The 22,689-nt window shown below is 46.8% G+C and overlaps 1 protein-coding gene across 2 annotated transcripts in view; it reads right to left on the bottom strand.

Moving 5' to 3' along the window:
• The window catches only part of KLHDC1 (kelch domain containing 1), a 1,015,549-nt gene that overhangs the window by 425,601 nt on the left and 567,259 nt on the right, over positions 1–22,689 (bottom strand). The window lies entirely within an intron of this gene.

A 22,689-nucleotide genomic window follows, 5' to 3' on the forward strand; every position in this document is an offset into this window, starting at 1 on the left:
GTATGAACAAAAGGGGCAGCTGGAATCTCCCAGGTTAGAAATCATTTGCTGTTTCCTACAACTCTGCCTGCCACGTACTACATAATTGAGCCAAGTCTTCCTGCCCAGTTAGGGTAAAGAAAAGGACCAAATAGGGATCGGGATTCCCCAAAATCACCACTGCAGATGCACACCAGTGGCTGTTTCCAGTCTGCCCTCCAACTTGGCACTACGAAAGTGAGTAAGGCCCCATCTTCTACTAAAGCTGAAGTAGAGGGAAGTCTCGGTATCAAAAGTCTAAGAAATATGTACTCCAGCTGTTCACATGTGCCCACTTTTCTGTTCAACCCGTCTTACACCACAAAGGTGAAGCAAGTCAAACTACACCATGTAAACACATGCTCCTTCCATCTTAGTTCTACAACAAGCTCTGCATCTGTAGCAATTTTGCATCCAGTATCTATTTTAAAAAATTCATATTTTTGAGTGCTTTATGTTTTCCTTCAAAGGAGGAATCATTCGGTCTTTATCATATCATCTACCATCTGTGATGTTCAGATCCATTAAATGTGTGAATCCAAACCATTACACCATTTAATGCACTAATTCCTTATGGGTAATGCATTATCCTGATTGTTTGGAAAGCCATTGTATCAAGAAATCAATGGAGGAAATCTAACGGGACTGCTTAGCAGGAAATTGGATTGCTATTCTGTGTACACCATAATTAAAACCTCTTCCATTTAAACGAATATGGCCTTCTAGTGGAAGGTCTCTTGGCCTCCCTGAGAATGTCCATACACTCCTTGGAAAGCCCTAAATGTCCATATTGGAGAAATCCAGGAGCCATGCTGCCAAGCCCAGGGTTGAAAGGTTGGGAGCAGTATCTGTTTCCTGAACGTGAATAGGAGATCCTGTTGGCACAGCAGTCTCTTGTGGGACCTCTCCCACAGATGTAGAAAGTCCATGAACCACCACTGGAGAGTCCACTCTGGGGCTACAAGTATTATTCTGGTTTGAGGTATGTATAAATTAGGTATCACTATTGGAATGAGAGGAGTTGGTGGAAATGCACAGAGAAATGTCCCTGACCAACTTATCGAAAGGAAATTCCCATTAGACACTGGATGGGCGAATCTAGAAGTGTAGTCTTGCATTTTCTGTTGTTTGCATCAGCAAAAAGATCTATTTGAGGATATTCCCATTCATGAAAAATGACCTTCAATGCCTCATTGTTAAAAATCCAGTCATGACTGTCTTGGAAGTTTGGACTGAGAGAGTATGCTTGCATGTTTTGAATGCGTGGAACATAAATGGCCGTTATTGGGAAGTTTCTAGTTGATAGCCATTTTCAAATGGTCTGGGCCTCAAAAGACAGAGGAAGAGAATTACTTCCTCCTGAGTTGTTCAGGTAATGAATAGCAGTTGTGCTGTTGGTTTGGACATGGATGCAAATGGCTGTGATTGCTGGAAAGAAAGACTTCAGAGCAAGGTGGACTGCTCTTGGTTCCAACATGTTGATGTGGTAAGTCTTTTCCTTGTCCAACCAAACACCGTCAGTTTGAAGGGAACCCATGTGGGCTCCCCAACCCTGGAGGGAGGCATCTGTGATCAATGTTTGAGTGGGTGGGTCCTGATGAAATGGTACCCCTAACATTAAGCTGCTCCGTTGAGACCACAATGGGAGATACTGGCATGCAGCATGTGATAATTTCAGCTTGTACTCCCAGCAGTTGGAGAGCTGATTCCACTGGTCTTCCAAACACTGCTGCAGGGGCCTCATGTGCAACCTTGCATTTAAGACTGTAAAGATACAAGAAGCCATTGACCCCAGAAGAGACGCTATCTGCCTCACAGGTGGATGATGAACCTGCAGAAGATTGTGACATTTCAGAGTGATGGATTACAGTTTCTTCTCCAAAGAATATACTCTTGGGGACTTTGTGTCCAGTGTGGCATTACCTTAAGAATGTTTCTGACCACGGGCATACATTTTGAAAATGTTCTTGGGGCTGGTTTGAGACCATACTTTGTACTGACAGTGCCGAGATCCCACCCTGAAACGTAGGACTTTCCCATGGTTTGTGGAAACTGGGAGATAGAAATATGCATCTTGAAGATATATCACACAAATTCATTCCCCTTGATGCAACTGTAGGTAGAACTGGTGCAGAGTCAGCTTTCAGAAATTCTCTCGGCATATGTACTTATTGAGTACTCTGATTCCCTTTAATGACATGGGACCTCCTCTATGGCCTCTTTTTGCATGAAGGTGTTGACTTCTGATTGAAAGAGCTCTAGCTGGTACTGGGCCATTTTTGCTAGTGAAATAGTTGGAGGAGAGGACTTGAAGCAAAGACAGTAGCCATTCTGTACTATATTTAAGACCCATCTGTCTTTTTTAATTGACTTCTACTCTTCCCAGTGACTGACAATTCTTCTCCCCACTGGAGCAGGGAACAGTGAGGGGGAAAGTAATGACTCATTGTTTTGCAGTAGGTTTTCCTGCAGCTGCAGGTTGCTCTGCACCTCTTCCTCTTGGTGGTCTATGAGGGTGGAAGTGAGACCTTGCCTGCTGCTGATGCTGCTGCCAGTGAGGGGTATGAAAACTTTGCTCGAAATTCCTCCTGTCGTAGGGCCTGTAACGTTTGTAGAATTCTTTTTACTTTTCAAGGCCCACCACCTTTAGTTTGTCCAGTTCAGTCTTCATTCTAAACATCTTGTCACTCGCATGGGTACCAAAAAGGGTTCATTATTCGATGTTGGGCCTAAGGCTTAAACCCTATAAGGCGCAGCAATAATGACCTCCTAGCAGAGATACCATGTATATAACCATGCGCTGCTAGATCCCACACATCTGCAGCTGTGACGATGAACTGACTTGAACCTGTCTGCCTTCAATAAGTATCTTCTGGAAATCCTGCCTATCTTCCGTAGGCATTTTCAGCGAACCTGGCCAACGAATATGAGAGGGAACTATCGTACCACCCAAGTGAAGCCAAGGAACTAGCCACCTCCATGTAAGATGCAGATGTTCCACACATCCTTTTCCCCAGGGCATCCATCTGCTTCCTCTCTTTGTCTGGTGGAAACAAAGAGGAGGAAGATGCAGCAGAATGAGACTTCCATGCAGCCGCTATTATGACCGAATCTGGAGGAGGGTCAGATTTGATGAATAGTGAATCCTGATCAGGAGCTTTGTACTTTTTCAGGATCCGAGACAGCGTGGATCTCAAAGATGCTGGCATTAAAAACAGGCTCTAGTAGTCTAGGCACTGAGGGAAAGAGCGTTTGTGAGGTTGTTCTGTGATGCAGGGTTTCAAAGATCACAGAGGAGGGCATTGTTGATGGATGTCTATATTTAGTTTTGTCGCACTTCTTATCAAGACATCATTGAATGTCAAGAGATCATCCACCGGTGAGACTCTTGCCACGAGTGTATAGGAGAACGTAGGAGAATAGCCTCTCACAGAGGACAGGGATGTTGTGGACCAAGATGGTGTTCTCCTTCTGTGCCTGATGAAGCAGAACAATATCTGGACCTTGAACTGGTTTAAGATGTTGTTTGTGATCTAGAACTGTGGCAAATAGGGTTGCTTGATCTCCGAGGCGATGGCTGTGGAGAGATGCGGATAGGTAATTGTGACCTTAACCTAGAAGGTGGCCGAGATCTGAATTCCACTAAGTACACTGATACAATTTCCATCTTTGGGGATGTCAAATGAGGCCTTTCTGACACATGCTTTTCCTTCACCGTCGTGCCGGGTTTTTCTACAGGCCTTGACGTCAATAATTTTGACGCCAATAAATGTTTTGGGGTTGATGAATGTCACCTAGCTGTCAACGGTGAAGGCTGTCCAGGCGCCGAGGAGTGTCTAGACGATGACTGAAAGTATCTTTTTGCTGGCGATGTGATTCTCGATGTTGAGCACCAGATGAGTTTCGACGTTGAGCGATGAGTTGAACCCCTATCCAACAGCGTCTTCTACAGCAAACATATTGGTATCTTTCTCGACGTCATACCTCACGGTGTCGACTGGGATCTTGTGTGAGGGTGTTTTCATGATCTTCCTATGTGAGGTTCTTTTGAAAGAGAGGAGGGACTGGTGAACCCCAAGGCCTCTTGTGGATGACCCTCTCTACTGGAGTCCATGAACCCTGATCTTCACCCTGTCCTTGAAAGTATGCTTAGACAGTTTCTGGAAGTGAGGACAGGTATCAGGATGGTGGAACTCTGGCAGGCAGGCAATGCATACTGAATGAGGGCCAGTCTGAGCCTTCTTTTTGCCACAGGACATTTCACAAAAAGAAAAGGCATATTTGACAGAAATAAAATTATATTTTCTGTCAGAAGAAAGTGTGTCAGTATAGCAGATCCTGGCAACTACCAAGTGAGACTATTATGAAAAAGATTTTGAAAGGTTTTTCAGACAATTTCTATCAAAAAACAGCTCAGGGCTCCAGGATCCTAACAGTAGGAACTGGAAAAATGAACTGACCTCCCTGTCACCAGTGGGGCATGAAGGGATATAGGAGTACTGTGAAGTTCCTAAGGGCACAGTGCCAGTTTAATGCCAGTTTTATGTTTACTTTTTTTTAACTGCAACCTATTGATCAACAATCTATTATATTTCCTTTCCTTTTTCTTTTAAACAAAGGTTTGTGGAAGGCTTCCTATGGTCAGTTTTTTTTTTAATTATGAACATGATTTGTATGCTTCAAAATGAAAAAGTAAATGTAATCTGGCCATTTTTTACCCTCCCCATAGACTGCATAGTTACGGGGACATTATAGCTAGGTTCAGATTTTACACACACAAAAACATAGAATTTAAGCTTTTACTTGTGCCCTAGGCTAACTATAACTCGCGCCCTGGCCATGCAGTTTTCTCATCATTAATTTTACTGCACATGTTACTGTGATATTATCAATGATGTCACAGGAGATGTCATGAGTAATGTAACATCTGGGGCAATTAGCAGTGCCTGGTGAGGGTGTGAGTTATAGTTACCTCTGGGCACTTGTCATAGTTACTTGAAATAACTAACTACAAAAGCTGAATTTCTATGGTTTTGTGTGTGTGTAAAATCTGAACCTAACTATAACATCTCCATAACCATTGATCTTTTTAATTGAATTTCTAATTTTTCCTTTTAATGTTAAGTAAGATACCTGTTGCAATGCACGGTTGAGGAGTGGAGGGGTTGGACACAGGCAGGAACTGGCATTGTGCTGTCCCAATCCAAGCTTGCTGCTCCTGCCCGCCCATCGCCACCCACTGTGCAAGTTCATGCCCCTGCACCCTCATTATAGCCCTGTGTGGCTTTTGTTCTGCCACTGCCCTTCCTGCCTGCCCTGAACAGATAGCTTGCTGCCCCGACCACCTTCTCCCTTCCCTATGTTGTCCGAGTCCATGCACCTGCCCCTTTCCCCTGCCTTGCATGGTCCGATGTGCTGCCACTGCCCTTCATTTAGCTTGATGACCCTGCCCACTCCTCCAGCCCTTTGTTGCCCAATTCTATGCCCAATATTGGCCTCCTGCTTAGCCTCTGTGCGTAGCGTCCTGCTCATACCCTCTTCCCCTTGACCTCCAATGTCTTTGTGCATGCCCCTTCTCCCTCCTATTGGCCCACCATGTTCCATGGACCTGCCACTAACCATCCTTTCTACACTGAGGGTTCTGATGACCTGCTCTGCCCCTCCCACTTGCCCAGCATGGTCAGATGGCTGCCGCCTGGCCCTGCCACCTCTACCCTGCCTGTCTTTGAGTTCCATGTCCTTACCCCCTCACTCCTGTCCTCCATGGTCCAATTTTGCAGCCACTTCCTTCTGTCCTCCATGCTCTGTTGTGCTGCAAATGCTCCTTCTGCCTGCCCTGCGTGCTCTGCTGTGAAGTCCCTTCCTGACCTCTCTTGTCTGTGTCCAACCATTACCCATTCCTTCTGTCCTCCATGGTCATTTGTGCATACCCCTGCCCCCCATAGACATTATGCTGCCACTAACCATTTCGCTTGCCACGCATGGTCTTCTGTGCTGCGACAGCCCCTCCCACCTCCTCAGTGTGGTCCGCTTGCTGCCCCTGACCCCCTCATACCTTCCCTCTGCTGTTTTGGTATTTGCCATTATAGTCTTGCTGTTGCCCTCCATGATGTGTCGTGCTTCCAGAGCCCATCCAGTCTGTTCTTTATGGCCAGTTTGCTGCCCCCCCCCTGCCCCATTGCCCTGCCCCTCTGCTTTCCATGTGCAGGACCCTATGCCCTCCCTCCTGCCTTGTCTGGTCTGTTGTCATGCCCCTGCCCCACCACCCTTCATGGCCCATTATGCTGCAACTTTCCCTCCTATCTATATTGTATGGTCAGCTTGCTGCCCTCTGCTCTCTGTTGTCCATGTGCATTGCCCTGTCCCTTCCCTATTTCTTTCCATGGTCCGTTGTGCTGCACTACCAGTCCGTTTGCCATGTGTGGTTTACTGTGCTACTGCAACCCCTGATGCCTGCCCTGTAAGGTCAGATTGGTGCACCTGCCCATCTCTCTCCTGCCCTCTGTTATCCGAGGTCATGTCCCTACCACATTCCTCCGACCCTCAGTGATCCAATGTACCATACTTGCCAACATTTTGAATTTGGTAGAAGGGAAATTTTGAAAAATAACCTGGGAAATTGATTTTCCCGATTGACTTGCATTGGAAAAGAGGAGATTTTAGGCAGGAGACATACATTGAGAGGATGTGATTAGCTCACTTTTTGAAAAAAAAAAAGCCAATCTACTATCTCAACCAAAATAAAATAATCATGTAAATTCTACAACACTGTTTCAAGAATAACATCTGTATCTTCCAGGAGGATGCCTTCCACCAAACTCAGCTACGGGCATGTTCTTCATACTGAGTTGAGAGTAGCAATGAGTTTGGAATCAGGAAAATGCTAAATATTCAGCTATTGTTGGCTAGTATCTTTTTAATGCTCTGGTTGGAAGAAAATTCCAGTGGACCTTAATCATAATTATTTAGTCTTAAAAGTCACAGATGCAATACGTAATGAGATGGTTATGTACTTACAAGTAAAGGTAACCTAGGTAACCCAATCTTCACTTAGAAAATGCGTAAATAATGTAAATAACAATATATGCCCTTAAGAATCTTCCATGTAAACTATATTATTCAATTGATCAATTAGAATGGTTCTTATCTGAACAGTCTTCAAAGTTTTTAAGAATTAAATCGAAAATAAATCCTTTAGTAGTCTCTTGTTATTTAAATTGTTATGTGGTCTGGGAGGCAAATTTATCTCTATGGTGCGGCTGCTTTATGACCAGCCCGTGGTCAGAGTCAATTGTGGAGGCTTCCTCTCGGATCCTTTTCCTATCCGTAGAGGTACACGACAGGGTTGCCCACTCTCTGCCCTCTTGTTCCTGCTGGCGATGGAGCCATTGACCGCAGCTATTCGATTCTCCCCCCTCATAACCGGCCTTCCATTACCCGAAGGTATTTCCAAAATCTACTTATATGCCGATGACGTCCTACTAACTCTTACGGACTTAGAACGATCCATACCAGCTTTGCTGGAGGTCATTGAGGAATTTGCAACCCTCTCTGGTTATCGCATTAATTGGGATAAAAGCGAGGCACTCCCCCTCTCGCGTGTAACCACAAAAGCAGCACTTCTAGGTTACCCATTCCGCTGGACGCCGAAGCGCCTCAAATACCTGGGAGTGCTAGTCAAACCGGGCCTGACACACATGGTGGTGGACAATATCACCCCCCCATTGCACTGGCGAAACTGGATTTCGCAAAATGGACCCAGTTGGGCCTCTCTATGTGGGGCCGAGTGCAGGCGGTTAGGATGGTCACAAATGGTCACGATACCCCGCTTCACCTACATCCTGGGACTTCTCCCCCTACAGATGCCCCTCTCTACACTACGAGGCATCGATGCGCTCATTAGATCATTCGTGTGGGGCCCCATGCGACCACAGCTATCGCCTGCCAAGCTCCTAGCCTGTCGCTCCCACGGGGGCATGGGGCTTCCGTCGGTGGAGCACTACTCTTTAGCATTATAGCTGTCCCAACTGTCCAATACATTGTCAAAAGCGCCAGATCCGCCCTCGTGGATTGCAGTGGAAAGACAACTGCTGTCTGCGAATGAGGGGCTTGGGGGACCTTCCCGCGAAGACCTTCCATCCACCACTTTGGTGAACCCTATTTTGAAGGTGACCAGGGCAGCCGGGCGAAGGGCCCACCGACTATTTGGGGTCTATTCCCTCATCCACGCCCAGGCGCCTCTGTGGCGCAACAGTGGACTCCGGATAGGCGGTGAGGTACTCAACTGGCCGCAGTGGTGGAGGGCCGGTATCCTTACCCTCTCTCAGGTCCTGGAAAACGGCGGGCTCAAACCCTTCCCCAGGCTGCGGGAGGAGTTCGGCCTCGAGCCGAGTCAGGAATGGAGATACTTACAACTCAAACACTGTATTTCCCAGGGGAATGATACTATCCGACGGGGGTCCCAGTCCTCACCCATAGTGGCTTACTTGCAGCAGTGGGGGCAACATAAGGGAGTAATGGCAGGTCTCTATGATTTAATCATCCGACAACTCTACTCCCAGCCTCTCTCGGACAGGCTACGCCAACAGTGGCAAACCCGACTGCAACAGGTCCTAGATCCAGATGACTGGGAAGACATTCTAGAAGCCCTGGACAGAGGCACCCGGGAGGCACGTTTGAAGTTCTGTCTCTTTAAGGTCTTACACGACTGGCACTGGTCCCCAGCGAAACTACACAGGACAGGGCTCCTCCCGCACGCGAAGTGCTGGCGGTGCCCAGAGACATCCTGCGACTTAAAACATATCCTGATGGACTGTCCAACAGTTCGACCACTCTGGGACGCTGTGAGTTCCACTCTGGACGAATCTATGTTACTCCTGTCACCACTCCCCCCCTCCCTCATACTCTTACAAGACACGACCTCCCTACCAGATCTCTCTAGACCACACAAAAGACTGCTGCACACTACACTAGATACCGTAAAAATTTGCATACTCCGTCACTGGCGGTCGGAGGCCCCGCCAACCCTGGAAGAATGGATTATAGCCATGATCTGCACGGCCACACACGAAAGAATCATCTATAACGTACAAGACCAAGCCCAAATATTCACTCAGGTATGGGCTCCCTTCCTTACAATGGGAAGATAGCAATTCACCTGGAATCACCGCCCCCCTCCTCTCCCACCTTCTCCCCCTCCCTCCCCTTCCCTCCCCTACCCCTTCATTCCTCTTCTTTCTCCTTCTTTTTTCCTTACAAGTCCCCCTTCCTCTCTTTCCTTTTCTTTTTTAATTCCCTTTTCTCTCTTTTTCTTTCTTAATTTCACTAGAGACTAAATACTGACTTTTTTCGCAGATCTCTCTCTCCGTGCCATGAGAAGGACACTTAGTATCAGTTTGAACTGGCCAAGCGACGACAGGAGATCCAAGTCCCACTATTTGTACTGAGTAGTCACCTTGGCAACTCGCAGCCCTAGGGTACACTACTGTCTCGGCGTCGCGCCTCCCCCAAGGTAAAGATGTCCGGCCGAACGCCCGGCGGCGCAGGCGCTCTCGGACTTGTTTCCAACCCAGATATCGACGCAGCAAGAAATTTATTCCGTATCCTTAGGGAATCAGATGACCCCATACTCAAAATCACCGCTGCCTGACTAGCTTGCTCATTTGCTTCCCCTTCTTATCCTCTCTCGCCTACTACCTGGGTGACCGATGATGCGATACCTCGTTTATCCGTTTGCTCGTTTACTCTCTATCCTTTATCCCTATCTAGATCTTTCTTAATCCCCTTTTCCTATTGCATGCCGGATTTGAACAGTACATCATGTTTGTTCGAAGTACGAATGATAATATTCCATTGTTTTACCCGTTTTTCTTATTCTTTGATGTACAATTGCTTAGGAAACGCTGGGACTTTGATCCCATTTGGTCTTGTATCATATTGCAGTGTTTACAATAAAATCATATGAAAAATAAAAAATAAAAAAATTGTTATGTACTTATAGTTGAAACTAGATGTATAAGAAGGTACCTTACAAAACGTTCTATATCATAACGACACAGCCAGCATCACCCTCCTACATGCCACGGGGCACCATGTTCAACATCTGCAATGGAATATTCCTTCTGGAGAGCTTCTGTGAGTAAGGCTTGATCACAATACAGATAAACGATATTGTACAGAGCAAAAAACGTTGTACTACATGTTTTGAGGACAGGGGATAAGATGTCCAATGTCTAAATGAAGTTGTTAACTGAGCAGAAGCATAGAATAGATTATAAATGTTAATACCAAGGATGAACAAGGGGGGAAGATATGGAATAGTTTCTTTCCTGCAATCCTTGTTCTCTTTCAGGGGAATCTCCATTTAAATAATAAGCAATGAATATTCTGGCCCATGTGTGGGGACACCAGAGCAGTTCTTTCAAAATCATGTTTACTCCCCAAAGTTTTGCTGCCTTAAAATAGGCTACATTGCCAATTATATTGAATTACTATAAAATTTGGAAGGAAAAAAGCTTTAGCCTTAATAAGTCAGAATGAAGACAATAGTGTCTTATAGAGGTGTGAACCGATCTCAAAGTTGCAGCTTTGCACACCACAGCAAATGGGATGTTTCTAAGCAATGCAGCAGTAGCTGTTCTACCTATGGTGGAATAGGCTCTAGGTCTGGGTCCAAGATTTTGTTGGCTTTCTGATCAAAAAAGATTATGCAGGAGACTATCTAGACAAGGATTGTCTGGAAGTGGCAAATCTTATCAACAAATGACAATAATTAACAAAATAAATGCTATGACTTTCTTAAGATTTTGTTCTATCTAGAATAAACCTCAACACTTTCCAAATATCAAGAGTATGGGAAGACGACTACAGGAGAAGAAGGATTTTGAAAAAATGTAAGTAATGTAATAGTATGACTGGCACGAAATCAGAGACTACTTTAGGGAGGTATTTAGGATAAGTCCATATCACTACCTTGTTGCTATGGAATACTATCTATGGTTCATGTGAACATAGGGCCTGTATCTCATTATTTCTACGAGCATAACTAAAAAGCCACCGAAAAGGACGCTTACCATGGCAGATGTTAGAGAGAAGCCTTATGAAGGGTACAAAGGAAAGACCCATAAGGTGAGAAAGGACAATATGTAACTCCCATCGAGAGGAAGATGCATATTTTTAATGCCTTCCAGAAATTCATTAACCACAGGCATTCTGAAAAAAGGACATTCCTGAAGGACATTTTTGATAGGCTGTGATTGCTATGAGATGAACTCTAATAGAGGAAAATTGCAATTTTGCTTTAGCCAGTTGAAGGAGGTATGGAAGTACTGACTTTTCTGGACAAGCAAGAGGATTGAAATTGTTCTGAAAACACCAAATGCAAAATCTCTTCCTCATGAAAAAATAGGAAGCTCTACTGGATGGTCTTATGGCTTATTTTAGAATGCCCATGCATTCCAAGGGTACGTCGCTCCCCCTGCCGCTGCAGCTCCTCCAGGTTCCTGAGTTCCTGAGACCCACCTCACAGTAAGTACCCCCCACCTCCCAGCCCCTCGCTCTGCCCCGCGCTACTCACCCTCTCTCCTGCTTCTTTTCTTCTTCTCTGTTCTTCCTCCTCGCTCCTCGTCTGTAATCTTCTTCTGTACTCTTCTTTTCCCCGTCTTCTCTCTTCTTCTGTGTGCTTCTCAGCCTCTCCTGTCGCCTCTCTTCTTCCTCATCTTCTTCTGTGGTCTTCTGCCCTCTGTTCTTTGTTTTCTGTATCTTCTTCTGTGTTCTTCTGTGTTCTTCCGGTCTTCCGTTCTTCCGTTCTTCTGTTCTTCCGGTCTTCTGGTCTTCTATCTTCTATCTTCTGCCTTCGGCTCTTCTGCCTCCTCCGTCTTCTTCTCCCCGCGCCTGCCCTCCTGCCTCATCCCCCTCCCTCACTCGCATCCCCCTCTCTATCTCCCCTATCTAACCCGTTCACTATCTACCTCCCTCACTCCTCCTATCTACCTATCTCTCTATCTCTCCATCCCACTATCTAACTCCCTCACTCTCCACCTCCTCCTATCTTCCTATCTCTCTATCGATTTCTCTATCTATCTATTTTCTCTATCTATTTCTCTATCTCTCCCCCCTCCCGCCACCCCCTCTATTACCTATCTTCCTATCCTCTCACTCTACCTCTCACCCGCCTCTACAACCCCCCTCCCCTATCTTCACAACCCTACTCCTATCTTTCTCCCTAATCTCCTAAACCTCCTAACACTCACCCCCTCCACCTTTAAACCCCCCTCCACCAGCTCTTCTCACTCAACCTGTCCCCCCCTCCCTCACGCTTTCCTGCCGCGACCTCCTGCACGCCCCCGCTCCCCAGCTCCCATTCGCCCCCAGCTGACCCCTCCCACCTCATATGGCGGCCGCTGCGCGACCGCGCCGCTGGCGCGCCAGAGGCAAGCCCGTCCGCGCCCGTCCGCGCCCGTCCGCGCCTGGCCCGCGCCCAGCGCCACGACCCCTGGTCCCCAACTCTCCCAAGCCCCGCTGATCCGCTACGACCCCACCACCATCCACGCCCTCAACCCAGGACGCTCCAACACCTGCTTCCAATCTCACACCAAACGCACCCATGGACCCTTCGTCTGCAACTCCTGCAAACGCATCTTCCACCACGCAACTACCACGACCACAAGCCCACGCGCCATCAACCACCTCAAGTGCATCCTAGTCAACGCTCGCTCCGTCCACAAACACGCCGTTGAACTCTGGGACCTCCTGGACTCCACAGCACCGGACGTCGCCTTCATCACGGAGACCTGGATGAACGACTCCTCTGCTCCAGACATCGCCACTGCCACCCCCGAAGGCTACAAGATCTCCAGGAAAGACCGCACCAACCAAGCAGGAGGAGGGATCGCCATCGTCTTCAAAGACTCCATCAGCGTCACCACCTCCACCGAAGACACCCCTCTCGCCGCTGAACACTTGCATTTTCAGATTCGCACCGACCCGAGGACCACCCTCAGAGGATCCCTCATCTACCGTCCTCCCGGACCACGCGCCCCTTTCAGCGACGCCATCGCCGACTTCATCTCCCCGCACGCCCTCGCCTCACAGGACTACATCCTCCTAGGCGACCTCAACTTCCATCTGGAACAAAACAACGACCCCAACACCACCACCCTGCTCGACAACCTCGCCAACCTCGGCCTCAAACAACTGGTGAACACCGCCACCCACATCGCCGGACACACGCTCGACCCTATCTTCTCCGCCAGCAAACACGTCTTCTTCAGCCACACCTCCGCCCTACACTGGACCGACCACAGCTGCGTCCACTTCACATTCCGACGCGAGACCCGCCACCTCCGCACTCACCCCATCCCTCGTCGACAGTGGAACAAGATCCCTGAAGAACAACTCTTCTCCTCACTCGCCGCCAACCAACCCACCCTCACCACCGACCCCAACGACGCAGCCCTCAACCTCACAAACTGGATCTCCAACTGCGCAGACAACCTTGCTCCCCTCAAACGCACGCATCGACAGACCAACACCAAAAAACCTCTCTGGTTCTCTGACACCCTCAAAGAATCAAAGAAAACTTGTCGCGCCCTTGAGAAAGCCTGGCGCAAGGACCACACCGCTGACAACATGACCGCCCTCAAGAACGCTACCCGCGAACACCACCACCTGATCCGCACTGCCAAAAGGAACTTTTTCACCGACAGACTGGACAAAAACAGCCACAACAGCAGAGAACTCTTCAGCATCGTCAAGGAGTTCTCCAACCCCAGCGCCAACGCCGTCACGCCGTCACAGGATTTGTGCGAATCCCTCGCCACTTTCTTCCATCGCAAGATCAGCGACCTCCACGACAGCTTCGGACACCAGACCCAACCAAACACCACCGAACCCGCATCCCCGGCCATCACCCTCAACAACTGGACCCACATCAACACGGAAGAAACCAAATCCATCATGAACTCTATCCACTCCGGCGCCCCTTCGGACCCCTGCCCGCACTTCATCTTTAACAAAGCCGACGACATCATCGCCCCGCACCTCCAGACCGTCATCAAATCTTCTTTTTCTTCTGCTACCTTCCCCGAATGCTGGAAACACGCCGAAGTCAACCCCCTACTAAAGAAACCTACGGCTGACCCGAGCGACCTGAAAAACTTCCGCCCCATCTCTCTTCTGCCTTTCCCAGCCAAAGTAATAGAGAAGACCGTCAACAAACAGCTGACCACCTTCCTGGAAGACAACAACCTGCTCGACCGTTCACAAACCGGATTCCGAACCAACCACAGCACTGAAACCGCCCTCATCTCAGTCACAGACGACATCAGAACCCTGATGGACAACGGTGAAACAGTCTCCCTCATTCTTCTCGACCTCTCGGCTGCCTTTGACACCGTCTGTCACCGCACCCTAATCACCCGCCTCCGCTCCACCGGGATCCAAGGCCAGGCCCTGGACTGGATCGCCTCCTTCCTCGCAAACCGTTCCCAAAGAGTTTACCTCCCTCCGTTTCGCTCAGAACCCACTGAGATCATCTGCGGCGTACCTCAAGGCTCATCACTCAGCCCGACACTCTTCAATGTCTACATGAGCCCCCTCGCCAACATCGTACGCAAGCACGACATCATCATCACCTCCTACGCCGACGACACCCAACTTATACTCTCCCTCACCAAGGACCCCGCCAGCGCCAAGACCAACCTACAAGAGGGTATGAAGGACGTCGCAGATTGGATGAGGCTCAGCCGCCTAAAGCTGAACTCTGAAAAAACGGAAGTCCTCATCCTCGGCAACACCCCGTCCGCCTGGGACGACTCCTGGTGGCCCACGGCCCTCGGCACCACACCGACCCCCACAGACCACGCCCGCAACCTCGGCTTCATCTTGGACCCTCTTCTCACCATGACCAAGCAAGTCAACGCCGTGTCCTCCGCCTGCTTCCTCACCCTCCGCATGCTCCGCAAGATCTTCCGCTGGATCCCCGCCGACACCAGAAAAACCGTGACCCACGCCCTCGTCACGAGCCGCCTGGACTACGGCAACACCCTCTACGCCGGGACCACAGCCAAACTCCAAAATCGCCTGCAACGCATTCAAAACGCCTCGGCCCGCCTCATCCTCGACGTACCCCGCAGCAGCCACATCTCCGCACACCTGAGACACCTGCATTGGCTCCCAGTCAGCAAAAGGATCACCTTCCGACTTCTCACCCACGCACACAAAGCCCTCCACGACAAGGGACCGGAATACCTCAACAGACGCCTCAGCTTCTACGTCCCCACCCGCCTCCTCCGCTCCTCTGGCCTCGCACTCGCTGATGTCCCTCGCATCCGCCGCTCCACGGCGGGTGGGAGATCTTTCTCCTTCCTGGCGGCCAAGACCTGGAACTCCCTCCCCACCAGCCTCAGGACCACTCCGCTTTCCGGAGACTCCTAAAGACCTGGCTGTTCGAGCAGCGATAACCCCCCCTTTTCCCCTAGCGCCTTGAGACCCGCACGGGTGAGTAGCGCGCTTTCTAAATGTTAATGATTTGATTTGATTTGAAGGAGGTGCAGGTGACCATATTATATGAGTTTAGAAGCCAAGCAGCCACGTTCAACAAGTGAAGGTTGGTATGTTGAATCTGGCCTTCGTACTTCTAAATATCTGGCCTGCACAGCAGCTTCCTCTGTGGACATTCTGAGTGATGAAGGAGATCCGTGAACCACTATTGTAGGGGTCACCCAGAGCAATGAGAATCATTCTAGCCTTTGAGTGTGATAAATTGATAATCACTGTTGGCAGTAGGGAATCAGAGGAAATGTGTAAAGTCACTTGCCTGACCCGTTGATCCATAAGGCATTCCCTAGTGTGCCTGGTTGGTAGCACCTTGAGGCGAAGCTTTGCCATTTCTTGTTTTCTCCATCTGCGAAAGGATCTATTTGGAGAAATCCACAGTTGGAAAAGTTGTTGTGAAGTAAGGAGTTGTGTAGTACCCATTTGTGTTTTTCTTGAATGATTCTGCTGAGAGGGTCTGTTGAGCATTCTGGGTAGATGAACCAATGTAAACTTAAGACTCCTCAAAATGAGCCTCTTCCAGACTGTTTGTGCTTCCAGAGACAGAGGTCTGGATCTCATCCCTCCCTGCTTGTTCAGATAATGCATGGTTGTTGAATTGTTCGTCTGAACAAGGAGAGATTGTACTCAAGGACAGGAGAAAAGTCTTCAGGGCTAAATGTACTACTCTCACTTCTAGAAGGATGATGTAGTAAAACTGTTCTTTTTGAGACCACATGCTTTGTATCTATAGATGGTCCATATGAGCACCCCAATCTGTTAGGGAGGGATCTGTCACTATTGATTGAGCCGGAATGTCTTGATGGAAATTCATTGCTTTGAGAAGATTTTCTGAGTGAAACCACCAACTCAGCAACTGTTTTGCATGATTCATTGACATCACTCTGTCTTGCCATCTTCCTGACAGTTGATCTCATTGATCTTCCAAACATTGTTAGAGAGGCTGCATTAAAGACATGCATTCAGAACAATAAAAATGCATGATGTCATCAAACCCAGCAAAGAGTCTTGCCTTTGGGTGGGCTATCTTCATCAGGTTTCAATATTTCTCAAGGACAGTTAATTGTCTCTCCTCCAAAGGAAACACATTTGTGTGTACTGTGTCTAGGACTGCACCAAGATAGTGCAGAGATTGTACTGGGGTTGAATGGATTTATTGTGATTCACATGAAGTCCTAGCCAATTGAGAGTCATGACAGCCAGATAATAATGTTGGCTTGTTTGTTGCTACGAAGATGCCTTGATGAACCAATTGTCTACATATAGACAGATGAAGATTTTCATTTTTCTGAGGTGGGCTGCTACAAATGCTAAGCATTTGGAAAACATTAGTGGTGCAGATTTGAGACCGAAAGGAAGGATCCTGTATTGGTAATGTTTTTTGCCCTATAGCAAACCTCAGGAATATTTGATGTTTCGTATCTATCAGGACATGAACGTAGACATCTTGTAGGTCTACTGAACATAAGCAGTCTCTAGTGGATTTGGAAGTATATTTGGTGAAGTCAACATTCAGATTTTTTCTTTGCAAACCTTCTCATTTGCTTTGAGGCCCAGAACGGGTCTGTACTCGTTTTTTTCACCTTTCCTTTTTTACCACAAAGTAACAGGAACATTGTTTTACTCCTCTATGGTGATAGAGTACCCTTTCCCACTGCGTGTTTCTGCAAGAGGATAGAGACTTCTTGTTGCAGTTTTTCCTGACGGTATAGGGATAGTTTCTTCAGTGGAACGGAGGGGGAGGACATTTCAATCTGACAGCATATCCATGCTCTATAATATTCAGAACCCATTTGTCGGTGGATATATTTTCCACTCTTGAAGATAAGGTGTTATACTTCCCTCTCTCAGAATGGTCAATGGAGGAGAGGGAAGAGAAGATTCATTGCTTGCCACCATTTGTCTTAATAGCTTTGGCAGGTGATGGTTGACCTCCTCTGCTTTTTCACTAACAGTGCTGTTGCTGATATCAATGTGGGTGAGATGACTGTTGATGTCCTGGAGACCCAAGAGGGCTTTGAACCTTCTGGTAGAAGTAATGGCAGTCATAAGGCCTACAGGAATTTATTTTATATTCTCTCCTTTTGTCTAATCTGACAGCTTTGTGAGTGTTGAACTCGGATTTCTTTAAAGACATCTCACTGTCACCATGAAAGTCAAAGTGTTATCTGAAAATGGCAGGTTGAGAATTTGGAGTTGTGCTTTAGGTTTCAAACCTTTGAGTCTCAGCAAAGAAGAACGCCAAAGTGCTAGACCATGAAAATAGCCGTGTTTTGCTAGAGTGCACAAATTGGCTCCAGCATTGATAACTTGATTTGACACAATCATGCCTTCATTAACTATGTCTTGGAAATCCTGGTGCTTCTCCCTGGGAAGATCTTCCATCAATTGTTGAATTTTATCCCGCAGACACCTATCATAATGCCCTGGGGGGTGGGGGGCCAGCTATATTAGCAGCTTTCTTAGAAATTGCTGCAGAGGTTCTGCAGACTTTTCTGCCCAGTGAATCCAATTTTTTGCTTTCCTTGTCAGAAGGCACAGTAGCAGATGGGTCCATGCCATATATTTTTGAGCTGATGAGAAGATGACAGTGTCTGGTATAGAATCTGAGCGAAGGAAAGATGGATCTTGATCCAGTGGCCTGTATTTCTTCTGTAGGTGGGATGATGTAGCTTGCAGTATATGTTGCTTCCACTTTTTTTCCCTTTATTTCACAAAGCCTTTGCAACAGAGATTGTGCCCCAAATACATGATCATACACAACCATACCTGTTGTGTATGATTTTCACATTTAAATTGAGAAAGATGGCCTTACAACTAGAGCTACTCTGGATCTGGGGAACTAGGTTTGAGTCATGGTGTTTGATTGAACAGCTGTTGATCCTAGGAAAATTACTCGATCTCCAATGTTTATAATAAAATCAATCTGACCTTAAGTAATGTAAACTGGTGCTCAGGTAAAGCACTCTACTGCCCTTGGGCCAGGTTCAAGCTATATGTAACTGCAAAATATATATATGTGGAGTCCAAGATGCACCACTGGGACTCGCTTTTGTAACACATAAATGGATATGAGTGAGGCCTTGACCCATACTTTGCTGCAGCAAGGGTTTCACAAATTTGCTAAAATCATTAGTATCAACCTCAAGATTTTTCAGAAGCCTTGTGATGTAAGCAATGGATGCCCCAGACCAGAACACCACTCTGAAACGTGTTCCAGCTCCATACTATAGTGCATTTCACAATTTGCCACTCTTACGGGCAGATCAATATCTTGGCCACAGTCCAATATCAAAGGGCATGATCAAGTTTGTGACGTTTACAAACAATTGCTGTTATTACATTAAACAAATGCCCCACCTGATGTCTGTTAAAGCTAGGTGGGTCACCAATGTTTGTCATTCTAAAAATTGGGTTGTGGTTCTAAAATATTTGGTAAGCATTGTTCCTAATCAAGACTGTTAAACTATACAAGGATGGTCCAGCTGGTCACTTGCAGACATACACATGAAGCTGTGTATATCAGATTACCCTTGCAAGATCCCTGTGTGCTTCTTTGATATGGTAATTGACTTCTCTCATAGAATCCTTTAGGCAGGCAAATTTATGCAAGCTACATTTGACAAGTGCCATCATGATGACCATTCTGACTACCTTAAAATACAGTTATTTGAAGCCTCAGGTCTACTGGGATTGCTTTATGTGGTACGAGTAACTGCATAATTTTCTGTGGTTACTAGGACAGTTTTAGGTTGTTGGTATTAAGCCCTTTACTGGATGGGATGGAACCGCAAGCTAACACAAGAAACTCCTCTGTAGCAAGAGACATGGCTGACTCACTTAACTGGACTGGTAGACTTTAAGGCAAGAGACAGCCCATGAAAGACAAAGCTGCAAGATGTATGGGAAGAGGGCCTCATAAAACCATCTGCAGCCCTTAGTGAGGGAAGAATGTTTTCTTACCTGTAATCCTAGTTCTATCTCAGGGAAATCTCCATTGAAACCATAAGCACTGAACTGCCACACCCATGTCCGGGGATCCTGGAGCACTTCTTTAAAATATGTCTTCTTAAGTGTAGACATTCGCCTTACTTCAGAAAGGCTTAAATTTGGCACATAATTTTTTTTAAGTGTTTGCAGCCTATAAAGTAGGCCATATTGGCCAATTAGTTTCATTTACTTCTTTAAATAAAGATCAAATTAGTAACAAAAAAAAAAAAAGAAAATTACGAGAAGCTGTATAACTTTTCCTTATAAATCTCTTTCACAAAACTTTTTTTAATCGAAATGGAGAAGGAGGAATAAGGAAATGTAAACATACAAGTTGCAAATATGTACATATGAAAACTGATGCTACACCTTTAAGAACTCACATCCCTCCAGTATCCTGTCATGCCCAGTAGGTGGAAGTGATCTCAGTTTTTTTTTCTTTTACAAAATGAAAGAGTAGAACTAATGAAACGTAGAATGTCTATTCATTATCTTTGTCCTTTCCACTGGGGGGAGGGTTGCTTATGATTTCAATAGAGATTCTCCTGAGAGAACTAGGGTTACAGGTAAGAACCCATCCTTTCTCTCTCAGGACTCTCCACTGATAAACATAAGCATTGAAAAGAGTAGCAAGCCCATCCCTAAAAAGGAGGTGGAAGAGTAAATGATGAGCCAGAGAAGCAGCTAGACAAAAAGATTCCTTAAGGAAGCCTATCCTACTTAAGCATCTTATGCTTAAGATGGTTGCTTTATGAGATATGGAGAAATGTGGGTGTCCCCTATCAACTAGTCCTGAAAAAAGACCCATTGTGGGGCCTGGAATTGGCCCAAGAGCTAGAGGGGGTTGAAACATCGACAATGATGCTTTAGCCTGGATTTGGTTTTTGAACATTTAATGAAGGACTAAATTGGGAATTGAACTCTGACAAAAGTGAATATTGATTCAATGCACAAAAAGGGTTAACCAACAGACTGATATAATTTTTTATGTTTATTTTCTTGATTGGTTTAGTGGGAGATCGATTATCTCTTTTCTTTGCTAATATCACGAGCACTTGATCTGTTTGCACTTTATTCCGTCCTTCTTTTGTGGTGATATGATGAGGGACTCTTTTTATACATTTTTGAGTATGAGTAAGGAATATATTTTGTATACATAATAAAGGATGTTTTCCTGAAAGATTATGTATCTATGCTGCATGTAAGAAATAAGGGGTGTTGTGGTTGTTATGTTTGTATGTGTCTCTTAAGGGGTCAATGTTGTTTTGTAAAAGCTTCTACCCAGACCCTTTGGGTTCTTCATGGGTTACCCTCTGTGGTTTGTAATAAACACAGTGTTTGCAGCAGCTCCTCTGGTAGAATGAGCAAGCAAACCTTCAGGGGGTTGCTTTTTAGCCAAAGAGTAGCACATTTTGATGCAGAGAACAACCCATCTAGTGATGCTCCTTTTCTGCACCACCTGTACTTTCTTCACACCCACATAACCCACAAAGAGTTGATTGTCCACCTAAAAATCTTTCGTACCATTAAGGTAGAAAGCCAACGCTCTTTTTTGGATCGTGACAGTGGAGTCTCCTCCTCACAAGAAGGATATGGGAGTGCATAAAAAGTAGGCAAGGCGATAGATTGGCCTACATGAAAGTGTGTGAATACTTTAGGTAGGAAAGATGGCTTAGGACGAAGCACCATTTCGTCAGGATGGACAGAGAAGAAGGGTAGCTTTGAAGAAAGAACTTGCAGCTCACTCACTCTCTGTGCAGAGGTGATGGCCACAAGGAATGGTGTTTTCAAAGTGAAGAGCCGGGGAGGCTCAAAAGGAGCACACATGAGGAAAGTAAGTACCAAGCTCGAATCCCACTGGAGCATTATGATAGGGGAAGTCGGAAACATGAGGGTAAGACCTTTGAGGAATCTCCCAACAATGGGAGATTTAAACAAGGAGTGTTGAGCAGGTAACCTGAGGAAAGCAGAGATGGCAGACAAAAGGACTTCAGAAAGAGGTACAAAAAGGGGATTAACAGACTTGTTGGTACATCATGCCACAAATTTATTCAAACAACAGGCGTATACCGTTTTGGTGGAGGGACGCCTGGCTGCCAAGATAAAATTACAGACTTCGGGGGGGAGGTCGAAAGCTATCAACTGCTGCTGCTCTTTCTCCACACAAGAATGCGGAGACTGGCCAGATTCAGGTGAAGAAGTGTCCCCTGCTGCTGCGACAGAAGATCCTCCTGAAGAGGCAGCTTGAGTGGAGGATCGATGGCCATGCTTTGAGGCTTTCAATACCGCAATGTTTGTGCTCAGTCGGAAGCCACAAGAATGACTTGGGCCTGGTAGTTTTTGATCTTCTTGAGAACTCTGGGCAGAAGTGGTATTGGCAGAAAGGTGTAAATGAAGCCTGAGTTCCACCCGAGATGAAAAGTGCCACCAAAGAAGTGCTGACTTGGAAACTCCAACATGCGAAACAGCTGACATTGCAGTTCTCTGCGGGGGAAAACAAATCTAACCAAGGGTCTCCCCACTGCTGAAAGAGGCCTTGTGTCACCTCCGGATGGAGACGCCATTTGTGATCGACCATGTATTGATGACCAGGTTTGTCTGCTCCGGAGTTCAAGAGCCCACCAGATGTTGAACCAGCAGGGATAGGCTCTGACGTTCCAGCCACGTCCAGAGATGCAGGGCCTCTTGACAAAGGGTCCACGACCCCACTCCAACCTGCTTGTTGCAGTACCATATGGCGGTGTTGTTGTCCATGAACACCTGCACCACTTTCCCTTTGAGAGAGGGAAGGAATGCTTTCAATGCAAGCCTGATTGACCTGAGCTCCAGAAGGTTAATGTGGAGCTTTGACTCCATGGGAAGACCAGATTCACTCTGATCTTTGCCTCTCCTATGTGGTGGCCACCCCATCCCAGGAGTGACGCATCTATCACTACTGTGAGATCTGGTTGGGGAAGGGAGAGTAATCTGCCTCTGACCCAATCGTGGTTCTTAGATCTTAGATCTTGTGCAGTTCCCGCTGAGATCTGGACCACGTCTGAGAGATTTCCCTGACGCTGCACCCACGGGAACTTCAGGTCCCACTGCAGAGCCCGTATATGCCATCTGACATGTGTCACCAGCAGG

The sequence above is a fragment of the Pleurodeles waltl genome, chromosome 9 (assembly GCF_031143425.1).
Source record: "Pleurodeles waltl isolate 20211129_DDA chromosome 9, aPleWal1.hap1.20221129, whole genome shotgun sequence".
Lineage (NCBI taxonomy): Eukaryota > Metazoa > Chordata > Amphibia > Caudata > Salamandridae > Pleurodeles > Pleurodeles waltl.